The sequence below is a fragment of the Saimiri boliviensis genome, chromosome 11 (genome assembly GCF_048565385.1).
Source record: "Saimiri boliviensis isolate mSaiBol1 chromosome 11, mSaiBol1.pri, whole genome shotgun sequence".
Classification (NCBI taxonomy): Eukaryota; Metazoa; Chordata; class Mammalia; order Primates; family Cebidae; genus Saimiri; species Saimiri boliviensis.
In genome coordinates this window covers 103,080,919-103,094,165 of record NC_133459.1, presented here as the reverse complement: position 1 = coordinate 103,094,165, position 13,247 = coordinate 103,080,919, and the positions used below count along the sequence as shown (strand labels likewise).

Genomic DNA, 13,247 nt, shown 5'->3' with positions numbered 1-13,247 from the left:
ATAAATTAAATTTGAGGATCGTGACTCCACCAGATTTATGCATACACAAGGTGACAGACAAAAGTGTATCTACAGGGCAATCTTTCCTTTGGCCCAGCTCAGTTGACAAGAGAGGAATTTCACTGAAATTATCAGAGAGAAGACTAAAATCCATAGAACCACTGGGAACAAAGCCACTAATGTGATAAATGGGGAAAGGAAAGAAAATGATGAGAAATTGGGTTGGTGCATTCAGTATCTCTAAGTCCTGCTGCCATGTAATAAACACCTGGTGAGATTTCAATTAAGATGAATGCCTTGAACTCACACATTGAGATTCTCACTTACATGGCCTGGGGTGTGGTTTGGGTGTCTGTGATTTTAAAACCCTCCCAAGTTATTCTAATAAGTGGCTAAAGATGAGAAGGACCATTGGTCTACCATGACTTGAGGTTATCAACATGGAAGTGCCCTGTATGTGTGGCTGCTCCACAGAAAAGCCTGAGCATCCTTTAGCCTTTAATGGGATCTGTATTATCCTCTCAATAGTACTGTTTTTACAGCATATAAAGAATCAAGAAGAAAAACAGGAAAATTAATAGATTAGGCTTTTTGCCTCTGCTTGGAGCTCACTTGCTCAGTTTTGAATACAAGATAAAGTGAGAAATAGTCATTACATTAACACCTAACGTATGGAAGTAATACCTTCCATATTACATAAAGGGGAATTTATATTTTCTTTTGCGTTTTAAGATAAAGCTTCAGTTTACATTTTCCCACACTGATTTATAACCACTAATTTACTCATCACTGCAATATGAACATTTTACTTTATGTCTCCAAGTAAGGACCAAAAATCATAGTTTCAGTGCACAGCCTCTGTGCGGAGTTGAGATTACCATCTTCATATGAATGAGGTATTATCTCCATGTATCTATCACCTAACAAACAGAACAAATTTTTCTCATGGCACATGATAACTTATACTGAAAGCTGGGAAAGTTTGGAGTCTTTATGAACATTTTCAGTAAAAATGTATTCTAAAAGTCGATAAGAAACAACATCAATTATACTCAGTGCTCATTACGTACATTGCATCTTGCCTGTCAGTGCTAATTTGAAATGTCTCCTACACAAACAGGAAGACATGTGAGTATTAGGGAAAAACTTGGTTTATTTTTAATTCACCCTTTCTTTTATAAATTTGGTCCCAAAATAAGCAGAAGGCAGGTATTATACAGGGAATTTTGGCAACCAATGCTAGCATAATCTTACCCTGTGATTCTCTTGGCTTAAGGATGGATCACACACTATGCACCTAGTATGCTATTTCCTTTTTCCTTAGCGACCTTTGTGAGTATGGAATCGTCATTGCTTCCACTCATCTTTGCAGCCCTCTTCATGACAGCTTTCTAACCCCTCCCCCATGATGCTGGCAGCATCGGAGACAGTGTCACAAGTAGAGAGGTTGCAGGGAGGTAAATTATCTGGTGTAACTTCACTGTTAGCCATCAGACTAGGCAACAACGATGCATATTCCATCTGTCTAGCATCACTTGACCACTTTTACTATACAGTACTGCTGATCTGATACAGTATTATAAGACTGGTTTTGTTTTGATCACACAGGGACAGTTTGCAAGGGAACATATAACACAGAAATACCTGAGGAGCGGTACAATCTGAGGAAGTTACGGAGGGCTTTTTAAAGGGCGTTAGAGCTTTGTACATTAAAAACGATTAACTTACAAAAAAGTTGGAAGCACACTTTAAAGAATGTCTATCTATGTTCACCCAGACATTCCATCCAAGTTTCGCCAAATACTCCAACAACATCCTTTGGGATCACATATTACACTTACTTGTCAGATTTCTTTAGTTTCCTTCAATTCAAAAAATATAGTCATTCCCTAATCTTTGTGGACTTTGCATATTTGAAGGTTACAGGCTGGTTATTCTGCAGAATATTCAAATTTTGGTTTGTCTGATGTTTCCTTGTGATAAGATTCAGGTTATGCATTTTTGGGGGACTGTCACAGAAGTGATGTTCTCTCTTTGCTGCACCATATGACCCCTATTTCTTGTTACTGGTGACATTAATTTTGAACATTAGGGTAAGCTATTATTTGCTGAGCTTCTTCACTATAAATTCTTTGTTCCATTTGTAATGTATAATATTTCATTGAGACACAGTTTGAAACAAGGTAATTATCACATTTCTTATTCGAATCTTACCCACTGAGTGTTAGCACTGATATTTCTTGCCTGAATTTCTTTTACCATGATGATCACCAGATGGTGATATCCTAATTCCATCATCCCACCAACATTTATTAGTGGGCATTCAACTTTAGAGAAGGAATTTCTCTTATCCCGTTTGTATGACATCCATGTGGATTGGTGGATTCCTATTTTATATAATGTGATATAATCTGCTAACACTATTTATTTTGATACCCAAATTGTCTTAGGTTTGCCCAGGGAGAACACCTCAAGCTGATTCTGTGTCCTTTTGCACGTCTACATTCTTTGAGAACTTAATATCTCGTGAAACAAGATGTATTTTGCTTCTTTTGAACCTTTGTTGTCTCTACCCTGCAATCAGTTATTTCTCCAAGATGCCCTCGTTTCTTTCAGAGAATGATATTTAGAAAGAAAGATCTGAGTCCTGGATGTGCTCATTGCTACTAGGCCCTATCAGTGGACAGAGGTAAAAAATACATGTATGTAAGTGTGTACATACATACACACACATTACACACACACATACACAAATCCCTTTATATTTCTGTATCTAAAAATAGTTAACACCATGAAATCACACCAGTAATACTAATTATAATCCAACACTATAGGGTTCATTCTAGCTTAACTTCATATTTCAACCCACTTCTCTGACTTAGCTATCATTATCATCAACATATTTATTTGCTCAATCTCCATGTGTATAATCAATCTCTCAGCCTCACAAGGCTATTGCTCTTCTCTTCCACCTTCCTTCCTGAGTTCTGACTCTGGTTGGGCAGTTTTCCTCATACAAACCTGCCTAATGACTTTAATCTGAGAAGAAAGGAAGGAAGGAAAGAAGGGAGGGAGGGGGAAAGGAGGGAGGTGGGGGCTTTACATACAAAAAATAAGTGTAGAATATCAATTCAAGTTCCATGATTATTGATTCTTGGATGTACAAAATGTGTTTTTTGAATTTTAAATTTATCAGTCTTTAGGATATAATTTAAATAAATTCTGAAAACCTAGAGACAGTTTTAATATAGTCTTTTTAATAATTTCAAAATGCTGAGGTATGTGGTTTTTAAGGCAGTTTGAATTTAACACAACTATTTTGAAATGAGAAGTATTTACATAATTTAGTAATGACAGCAATTTTCTGGTAACTAAGTGCCATATTTTTATGATTGAGAATTGTTTGCGTTCATTTTGGAAGGTTGAAAATGTAGTTTGAAAGGTTTTTTTCATCCTTCTTTTTCTCTGATAACCGGAAATAACAATTCAGCTTCCACCTCATTCCAATGGAACCTGAAAATCCAAGTAAGGCAAAATATATTCCGTTGAATGTTTAAATACTTTTTCTTTGTATTTGACTTTTTTAAAAAATGTTTTTTGGAGGTGGAGTCTCACTCTCGCCCAGCCTGGAGTGCCGTGGCATGGCCTTGGCTCACTACAACCTCTGCCTCCTGAGCTCAGGCAATCCTCTCTCTTGTCAGCCTCCCCAGTGGCTTGGACCACAGGTATGCACCACCATGTTGGGCTAAATTTTTTTGTATTATTTTTGTGGAGACAGGGTTTCACCATGTTGCCCAGACTGGTCTTGAACTCCTGAGTTCAAATATCTGCCCACGCTGGACTTCCCAAAGTGTAGGGTTTACAGGCACCAAGGGGGATTTATTCCAAGGATGGAAGGCTAGTTTGGTCGCTTGGTCACTTCACAATGATAAAAGGTTCAACACACCATGAGCATATGAGCTTTGGGCCTCAATACATATAAAGGAAAAACTGATAGAGCTTGAAGGGGGGGGTGAGGTCTAGAAGGGTTCCTTCCCCATGGCCCTGGGGGCTCAGCCTTAGCAGAGAAGTCTGAGGGAGGGTGGTAGAGTGCGGAACCTTGAGCCTGCCATGCAGGGAGGGAAAAGGAAGCTGGCAAAAGAAACTATGAGACTACAAAACACTTATGGAGTTTTCCAGAAACTGTTTCAAAGGGAATTTAGTTCTGAGTTCTGTGGTCACTCCTCAGTCCTCCTGATGACAGAGAGAGCACAAACAGGATGTGTAGATTCCTTTTATAACAAATATTCTGTGAGAGAAACATAACTAGAAAATACAACTAACTGTAGAGAAAAGTGTATCAGCTATATAAAATATGCAGTATTTTTTGAATTTATTTTTATTATTGCAAATTGTACACTGCATAGTAATTTTTCATGAAGGTAATTAAAAGAGTAAATTTGGTGTGAAACGACTGGTAGCAAAAAGAACTGTAAGAATTGAATGAGAAGTGAAACCACAGTGGGATGGTGAGAAAAGTTTTCATTCATTCAACAAATAACCAACGTTAACTAAGGACACAGTGTGTATAGTAATGTTAGAAGCAGTGGGTGGATTGTAGGTTGGACATGTTTGGGTATAAAACTGAGAAGATATCAGATTAAGATCTCAAAGAATGGCTGAAATTTGGATTAACTAAAAGAAGGGTGACGGAGAGGATATCAAGGAGATACAAATGCATACACATCTGGCTGATATAAGCTGTCCAGTCCCAGCTATAATGAAAGGTTAAGAAAGAGTAGTATTAAAAGACGAAATTGAAAGCTTAATCACAGAATTTGGAGTTAGAAAGGGCCTTAAGAATCATCTAGGTGAGGCTGGGTACAGTGGCTCCCACCTGTAATCCCAGCACTTTAGGCAGCTGAGGCAGGAGGATTGCTTGAGGCCAGGAATTTGAGACCAGCCTGGGCAACACAGTAAGACCACATCTCCACAAAAATAGAAAACTTAGCACGTTCCTGTGGCTTACACCTGTAGCCCCAGCTACTTGGGAGGCTGAGGAGGAAGGATTGCTTCAGCCCAGGAATTCAAGGCTGCCGTGAGCGATGATTGTGTCACTGTGCTTAAGCCTGTCTAGCCTGGGCAACAGAGTAAGACTGTCTCTAAGAAGAATAAACAGCATCATCATCTAGATGACCCATCCTCCTAATAGCATTCCTGACAAATGGATAAGGTCATTCAACTGTGAGTAGTACTGAGGTAGCCTACTTACTATTGCACTCCCTTAAATGTTAGAACTTATTTGTTCTAATATTATAGTGATCAAAAACATGCCTTCTTTAACATCTCCCCAGTGATCCCGATTCTGTCCTCAGCTGCCTAAATCTATTCCCTCTTTATGGGACAGTTTTTCAAATATCTTTCACTAGTTGACATGTCACTTTGAACAAATTATTTTCTAAGGATCAACTCTGTCATGTCTAAAAGAGAGGTATGACAGAGGCTAATTATCCCGATACCTGTCCTCTCCTCCCTTTATTCTAATTGAGTGTTTAGCTATGCATACAGGTACTCAGCAAAGACTACATTTCTCAACCTTGGGGCTGGATGTGGCATGGTGCAGACGTTCTGGTCAATGGACTCTGAGCAGAAGGGACCTCCCCTTTTCCTTTCCACCTTCCCAATGGCTGGAATTTAGATTCAGGGTGAGCCAAGTCAGTCCCTGTGGATGAGAACAATACCCTGAAAGCAACAAGACAGAAAGAGTCCAGGCCCCTGACAACCAGACAGAGCACAGCTACCACATTAGCTTGGACTTCATGTGAGAGAGAAATCAACTTCTATCTTGGTTAAGCCACTTGTTACTTTTAAATAATACCTTATAATAGCACCTGACATTCGTCCTAAACCCAAAAGAGATGACAATGGTTTCCTACTTCTGTTAAAGGGGTTTTGTAAGAATCAAATAAAATTAGGAACATAAAATGTACATATGTACAAATCAATTTTTTAGTATTTGAAGATCATTATCTTCTCTCGAGACTAAACCCAGTCTCCTGTTATTAGCATAATTCAAGATTCTTAAGAATCCCAATATCCTCCTTGGACCTCCATTTGATAACCCTCAAAGGCATACACCCCAAACTGAACATAATTTTTTTATTAGCTGTGCAGTCGATACAGGATATGCTTCCCCAAATATTTAATTTGGGGATCTCTGTATATGTATCATCTTTAGCAAAACTACAGCAGATCTTTTCTCCAAATACTTGCTTTCTTTCAATACTTATAAAAATGCCTGCTACGTAAGGCTCAGTGATATAATGGGGAATGTTAACTTACTGGTGTAAAATGGCACTAATACTATTTTTAATAAGATATGACTATCCAATAATGTGACTAAATTTTATGAACTTAGTTCTGCAAAGCCACACCTTGAAAAAAAGTGATACGAATACCATTTTTATTTTCTTTTCTTTTATTTTTGAGATAGTCTTGCTCCATCACCCAGGCTGGAGTGCAGGGGTGCGATCATGGCTCATTGCAGCTTCAATCTCCCAAGCTCAAGCAATTCTCCCACCTTAGCCTCCCTGAGAAGCTGGGAATACAGATGCATGTCACCATGCCCCGCTAAGTTTTTAATTTTCTGTAGAGACAGGGTCTCACGATGTTGCCCAGGCTGTTCTTGAATTTCTGGGCTCAAGCCACCCTCCTGCTTCAATCTTCCAAAGTGCTGGGATTATGGACATGAGCCCATAAAAATGCCTGGCTGCATTTTACTTATCTTTCATATAAGACTGCCTCAGGGCAAATCTAAAGGGCCAGGTCTTGTAACCTGTTTAGTGATGTCATATATTGAAACAAAGTTTTGGAGACGACATTCAGAAAAAGTTATACTATATATACATTTATCTACCATTTTATAAAACATAAAAACGAGAAAGCGTACCACATAAAGGCTGAGAGGCAGTAGAGTTTAGTGACTGACAGTGGCTGTTGGAGCCAGAATGCCTCCTAGCTCTACCACTTACTAGCTGAGTAACTTTTAGCATCTGTTTGTGCTTCAGTTTCCCCAGGTATAAAATGAGAGTAATAGCAGTAATAGTAATGGCAAGGGTACTAATAATGGTAATGATGTAATAATGGCACCTTCCTCACAGGAATATCTTGAAGATTAAGTGTAAAGGCTTAGAAAAGTTCCTGGTGCACTGGGAAAGTGCTCAAATAAATGTCACCTACTACTATCACAGCTATTATCATAATGTGAATTCAGGACCCCATTTCTGGTCAGGGTATAAATAATTTTTTTAGTTAAAATTTATTTTTAATTTTCATTATTTATATATGTTAAAATAGAGTTGACAAAAATTGTATATACTGTATACTATATAATGTTCTGATATGTATATATATTGTGAAATTGTTAAACCAAGCCAATTCACTCACAACCAAATCAACTCACATTTTTTGTTGTTGTTGTTGTCAGAAAACATTTATGATCCATTCTCTTAGCAATTTTCAAGTATAATACATTATTATTATCTATAGTTACCAACAGATCTGGACATATCCATCCCATCTAATTGAAACTTTGTATCCTATGACCAACAGTTCCCCCTGTCTCCGTCCCTCCACCCACTATGAGTTCACCATTTTTATATCCCACATATATGTGAGATGATGCGGTATTTGTCTTTCTATGTCTGGCTCATTTCACTTTAAAAAAAAAAAAAGTCCTCCAGGTTCATCCATGATATCACAAATGACAGGATTTCTTTTTAAAAAAAAAAAAAAGGCTGAATAATTTCCATTGGATATGCCACATTTTCTTTATCCATTCATCTGTTTACAGACACTTAGGTTGTTTCAATAACTTGGCTACTGTAAATAATGCTGCAAAGACAATGAGAGTACAGAATTCTCTTCAACATACTAATTTCAGTTCCTTCGAATGTATACCCAGAAGTGGGGTTGCTGGATCTAGCATATAAATATTTCTGTGCCACATGGTCAGACAGTATTTTCTACTACCAGTTTCTTTTGATAATTTGCTGCTTATTAGTGATTATTAATCTTTAAAAAATCAATGTAAGGCACTGAAGAACAAGTTGGTAATATATATCAAAACCCTTAAATATCTGCATGCCCCGTGACTCAATAATTCCATTTCTAAGTGTTAATTGTAAATAAATAATAATGGATGTACACCAGACTTGGTTATAAGGATGTTTATTGTAGTTTATTTATACAGCTATTAATAAAAAAGGAAAGGAAAGGAGAAAGACTTTTTAAAGGGACCTGGTTCATTAAATCATAGAAATTCATACAATAGAATAATATGCATATATTAAAATAATTTTGTAAATGAATATTTAATGATATGAAAAGATACATGAAGTAAAAAAAAAACCATTAAGTATAGTATAATCTCATTTTGGCTTAAAAAGGATATGTGATAATTGTGTGGGGTAGTTTGGGTGTACAAGTATGTGTGTGGATCTATAAAGGCCCAAATTTCTATACTAAAATATTTATGATAGTGATTATCTCTGGGTGGTTCATCAATAGACAACTTTTATTCCTTTCTCTTTGCCTATTTTCTAAGTTTTCCACATGAATCTATATTACTTTTTCAATAAAGAAATGCTTACTAAAAAGAAATACACAATGTGCAGTGAACTAAAATCTTGAAAACATAAAGATGTACTCTGGCCAAAAGAAAGAAATCCTTTCCGCTTGTTTACAAAGTAAAAGGTCAATACACAGATGTGTTCATCAGCTTCCCGGACACTCCTCAAATTCACATGTGTTTCTGCCACAGGCTCATGTGAAACTTGGGAATCTATTTGGCTATCAGCACAAAAACAGATGAACAAAATAAGGCAAACTAGGGAACTGTAAAAGATATAGAAAAAATTTATTCCTATTATTCCGTTATTTAAGTAGGCCAGAATTAAACCTGCTTGACAATTTTAATAAACCTCAAAAGTGATTTAAATGCTTTTGCAAAGGAAGTGCTCTGAAAAAATTTAAATAAAACTGTTCTTTTGAAACATCTTCAGAAATACAGTCATGTACTGATGAAAACATTTTGGTTAGGCTTAACTTTTATACATTTGATTTGGGTATCTTGGGATTTGGGAAGTTATGGAAAACGGGATGGCAGCAGGTTGGTATTTATTGCAACTTTTTCTTAAACACATAGACTATTAAAAGAAAGTCCCAATGCTAAAGAAAAATGAAAGAAAAAAACATAGATTTCATAAAGAAATGATAGAAATACAAGTTTCAGTTCCAGGTCCTTTATTTCCCACCAATAACAGCTAATGCATTTGGTGTTTAACATGTGTCAGTTGCTGTCGTTAAGTGCTTTACATATATTAACTAGCTTAATCCTTAAAACAGCCTAAGATGCAGGTACTGTCTGTAGGTACTCATTTTACAAACACTAGGAAACTGAGGTAAACAGAGGTCACAGCATGTAAGGGTGGAACTAGGATCTGAACTCAAGCAGGCTAGCTCCAGGGTCCTTGTTCCTGACCACCTACCAGCATTCATTAATGATTTCCTATTCATAAGGCACTGTATTTAGTATTTTAGTACGATTGTCTCATGAATCCTCTCATTAGCCCTATGGAGCAGGTAATATCACCTCTCTGGTTGAAAAACATGAGGCTTAGAAAGGTTAAATGTTTCCAAGGTCACAGTGCTACTAAGTAGGGGCACTAGGAAGCACACTCCCAGAATTATTATTCTAGAGTTCATGATCTTAAATGTTAAGTGGCTCATGCCTGTAATCTCAGCATTTTGGGAGGCTGAGGCAGGTGGATCACTTGAGGTCAGGAGTTCAAGACCAGCAAGACATGGTGAAACCCTGTCTCTACTAAAAATACAAAAAAAAAAAAAAAAATTATCCAGTCATGGTGTCACATGCCTATAACCCCAGATACTCAGGAGGCTAAGGCAGAAGAATTACTTGAACCTGGGAGGTTGCAGTGAGCCAAGATCACACCAGGATCTTGGGAAATATAATTCCCATGAATATGAAACAATAGTTTTAAAGCCAACTTCTTTTGAGACAGGGTCTTACTATGCTGTCCAGGCTAGTCTTGAACTTCCAAGTTCAAGCTATCCTTCTGCCTCAACCTTCTGAGTAGCTGGGACTACAGGCAAGTGCCACTGTCCCTGGTTCAAGTCAATTTTAAGAATTTTAGGAATTCTCTACTATGCAGCCATAAAAAAAGAATGAGTTCACGTTCTTTGCAGGAACATGGATGAAGCTGGAAACCATCATTCTCAGCAAGCTAACACAGGAACAGAAAACCAAACACCGCATGTTCTCACTGATAGGCGGGAGTTGAACAATGAGAACACATGGACACAGGGAGGGGAACATCACACACCGAGTCTTTCTGGGGATGCAGGGCAAGGGGAGGGAAAGTATTAAGACAAATGCCTAATGCCTACAGGGCTTAAAACCTAGATGACGGGTTGATAGGTGCAGCAAACCACCATGGCACATGTATGCCTATGTAACAAACCTGCGTGTTCTGCGCATGTATCCCAGAGCTTAAAGAAAAATAAAAAATGTAGATAAAGGGAAAAAAAGAATTTTCAGAATTTTCACTGAAGAATTTCTCAAATCCCTGAATGCAATTAAGAATTTGAAGAATGCCCTTCTGCATGGTCATACTGAGCCAGCTCCTGTGCCTGGAATTGGGCCACAGCCCCTCTAACTTTGCCCACCACCGCTTGACCATGGGTCCCAGCCAAGTGAGCAAGCCTAGGGCCTTCATGAAAATGTGTAAGCAGGATCCCAGTGTTCTGCACACTAAGGAAATGCACTTCCTGAAGGAATGGGTGGAGAGGATGGGGGGTAAAGTACCACCTGATATTCGGAAAGCTAAAGCAGAAGCAACTATCAAGGAAGGAAAAACTGATAGCAAGAAAGCAGAAGAAAACATAAAGACAGATGAACCATCGTATGAGGAAACTGATCTAGAAATTGATAATGAAAGTATGATTGAGCAAAACACTGATGCCCCTCAAGAAACAGGAGATGAAAATGCAGAGAAAACAGAGGAGATGACAGATCAGCAAATGGTAAAAAAGTGGTTGCCACTGAAACCGTAAATGACAATGAACTGCAAAAAGCCATTGGCTTATTCACAAATGCCAGCAAGCTGAATCCTCACCTGGCCATTCTGTGTGCCAAGAGAGCCAGTGTCTTCATCAAATTGCAGAAGCCCAGTGCTGCCATTCAAGACTATGACAGAGCTCTTGAGATAAATCCTGATTCAGCTCAGCCTTACAAGTGGTGAGAAAACACACACAGACTCTGGGTCTTTGGGAAAAAGCAACCCATGCTCTCACCCTTGCCTGGAAATTGGATTATGATGAAGATGCTAACACAACGCTGAACGTTCAAACCTAGGGCCAAGAAAATTATAGAACATTGGAGAAAGTATGAACAAAAGCATGAAAAGCAAGAGAGCAAAGAAAGAATAGAAAAGGTTGAGGAGGCTCTCCAGAAGAGCATGAGAATACCCAGAGGGAGAAAGAAGCCAGAAGATGATCTGGAACTCATTGTGGCTCTTTTCCAAGTGGCTCTCCTGGGAGAATGCCTGGTAATTTTCTCAGAGAAATGTCTGGAATGGGAGGGGACATGACTGGAATGGCAGGAATGCCTGAACTCAAAATTCTTAGTGATCCAGAGGTTCTCACAGCCATGCAGGGTTCAGAAGTTATGGTGGCCGTCCAGGATGTGGCCCATAACCCAGCAAATATGTCAGAATGCCAGAGCAACTCAAAAGTTGTAAATCTCATCAGTAAATTATCAGCCAAATTGGGAGGTCAAGCATAATACCCTTTTGATAAATAAAGCCCTTGCTAACGGAAAACCAACCTAGATCACCTAATGGATGTTGCAATAATGCAAGCCAGTGTACCTCTGACCTTATCAAGACAGCTGTGGTGCTTTGAAGATAATCCCTACGTCTCTACCCCAAAGGCAACTAAAGCATTTTGCAGTGGTTTGCCATTAGAGTATTCATGTAGATGATGTTTTCCTAGTAGGTATTACAAACTTTAAACACTTTTTAAACCTTAAAAATATTTAAAACAAGTTAAAAAGGGTCTGTTAATTCTTACATTTCTACTAATCATTTTAGATTTTTTCCTTTCAGTTCTTGGGCAAGAAAGATAAGTATGGAAGATTATTGCTGAAATTTGAGTGAAAAAAAAAAGTTTATTCGTGCAAACAGAAAAAAGAATTTAAAGAAAGATAGTGAGATGCATTCCTTTGCTAATTTTGCTTCCAAAATTTGAAGTTCTTGTCTCAGTCAACTCCCTTTCTCATCTTCTTCAGCAACTATTGCTAAACTTCAAGCATCTCCTTCAAGCCATCAAGTGAATTCCTGACACTCACTTTCAGGCCATGTCACCCCCTATCTCTCTTTGATATATGAGTGTGCAAGCAGTCTCATCTTTAAAAAAATAAAAACAAAAAAACTTGTTGACCCCACTTTCCCCACTATCACCTTTATCTCTCTTTGCCTTTGTAGCAACACTGCCTAAAGACTTGTCTCCCTTGTGTGTCCAACTTCTCCTTGTCATTCTCTCTGAACCCACTCTCAGGCTGTCTCCACCAGTGGCCTCCATGGTGCTAAATCCAGTGATCCATTCTCTGTCATTATCTTAGTCTATCAGTATTTGACAGACAGAACTGTCTCCTCTCTGAAATGTGTTCTTTCTTTGGCTTCCAGAACAAAGTATTCTCCTGGTTTTCCTCCTTTCTCTCTGGTTCTTCTCATTCTCCTTTCCAGGTTTCCCCTCATTTCCCCTGCCACATATAACATTAGAGAATACCAGAACCCACTGTGCTATACTCCCTCCCTGGTCATCTCGGCCATTCTCATGGCTTCAAACATCATTTGTAAGCCTGTAACTCCCAAATATGAAATCCAGACTCATTCTGAGTTACTTAATTGACATCTCTACTTGGATGTCTGATTAGCATCTGAAACTTGAGAACAAAACTGGACTCTGGGATCTACTCCACATTAAGCCTGCTCCTCTCAGTCTTACTGATTTCAATACATGGCAGCTACAGCCTCCTAGATGCTCAGACCAAAAACTTTGACAGTATCCTTAACTACTCACTTTCTTTAACACCCCACACATTATCCAGAAGTATATCTTGTCAGTATTTCAAAATCTATCCAGCATCCAATCACTTCTTACCCTCCTCCATCCTGGTGCAAGCCATC

At 38.3% G+C, this 13,247-nt stretch overlaps 1 pseudogene; it reads left to right on the top strand.

Moving 5' to 3' along the window:
• The window catches only part of LOC141580328 (putative protein FAM10A5), a 32,460-nt pseudogene extending 20,581 nt beyond the window's left edge, over nt 1-11,879 (top strand).
• Nucleotides 11,880-13,247: the final 1,368 nt, after the last annotated feature.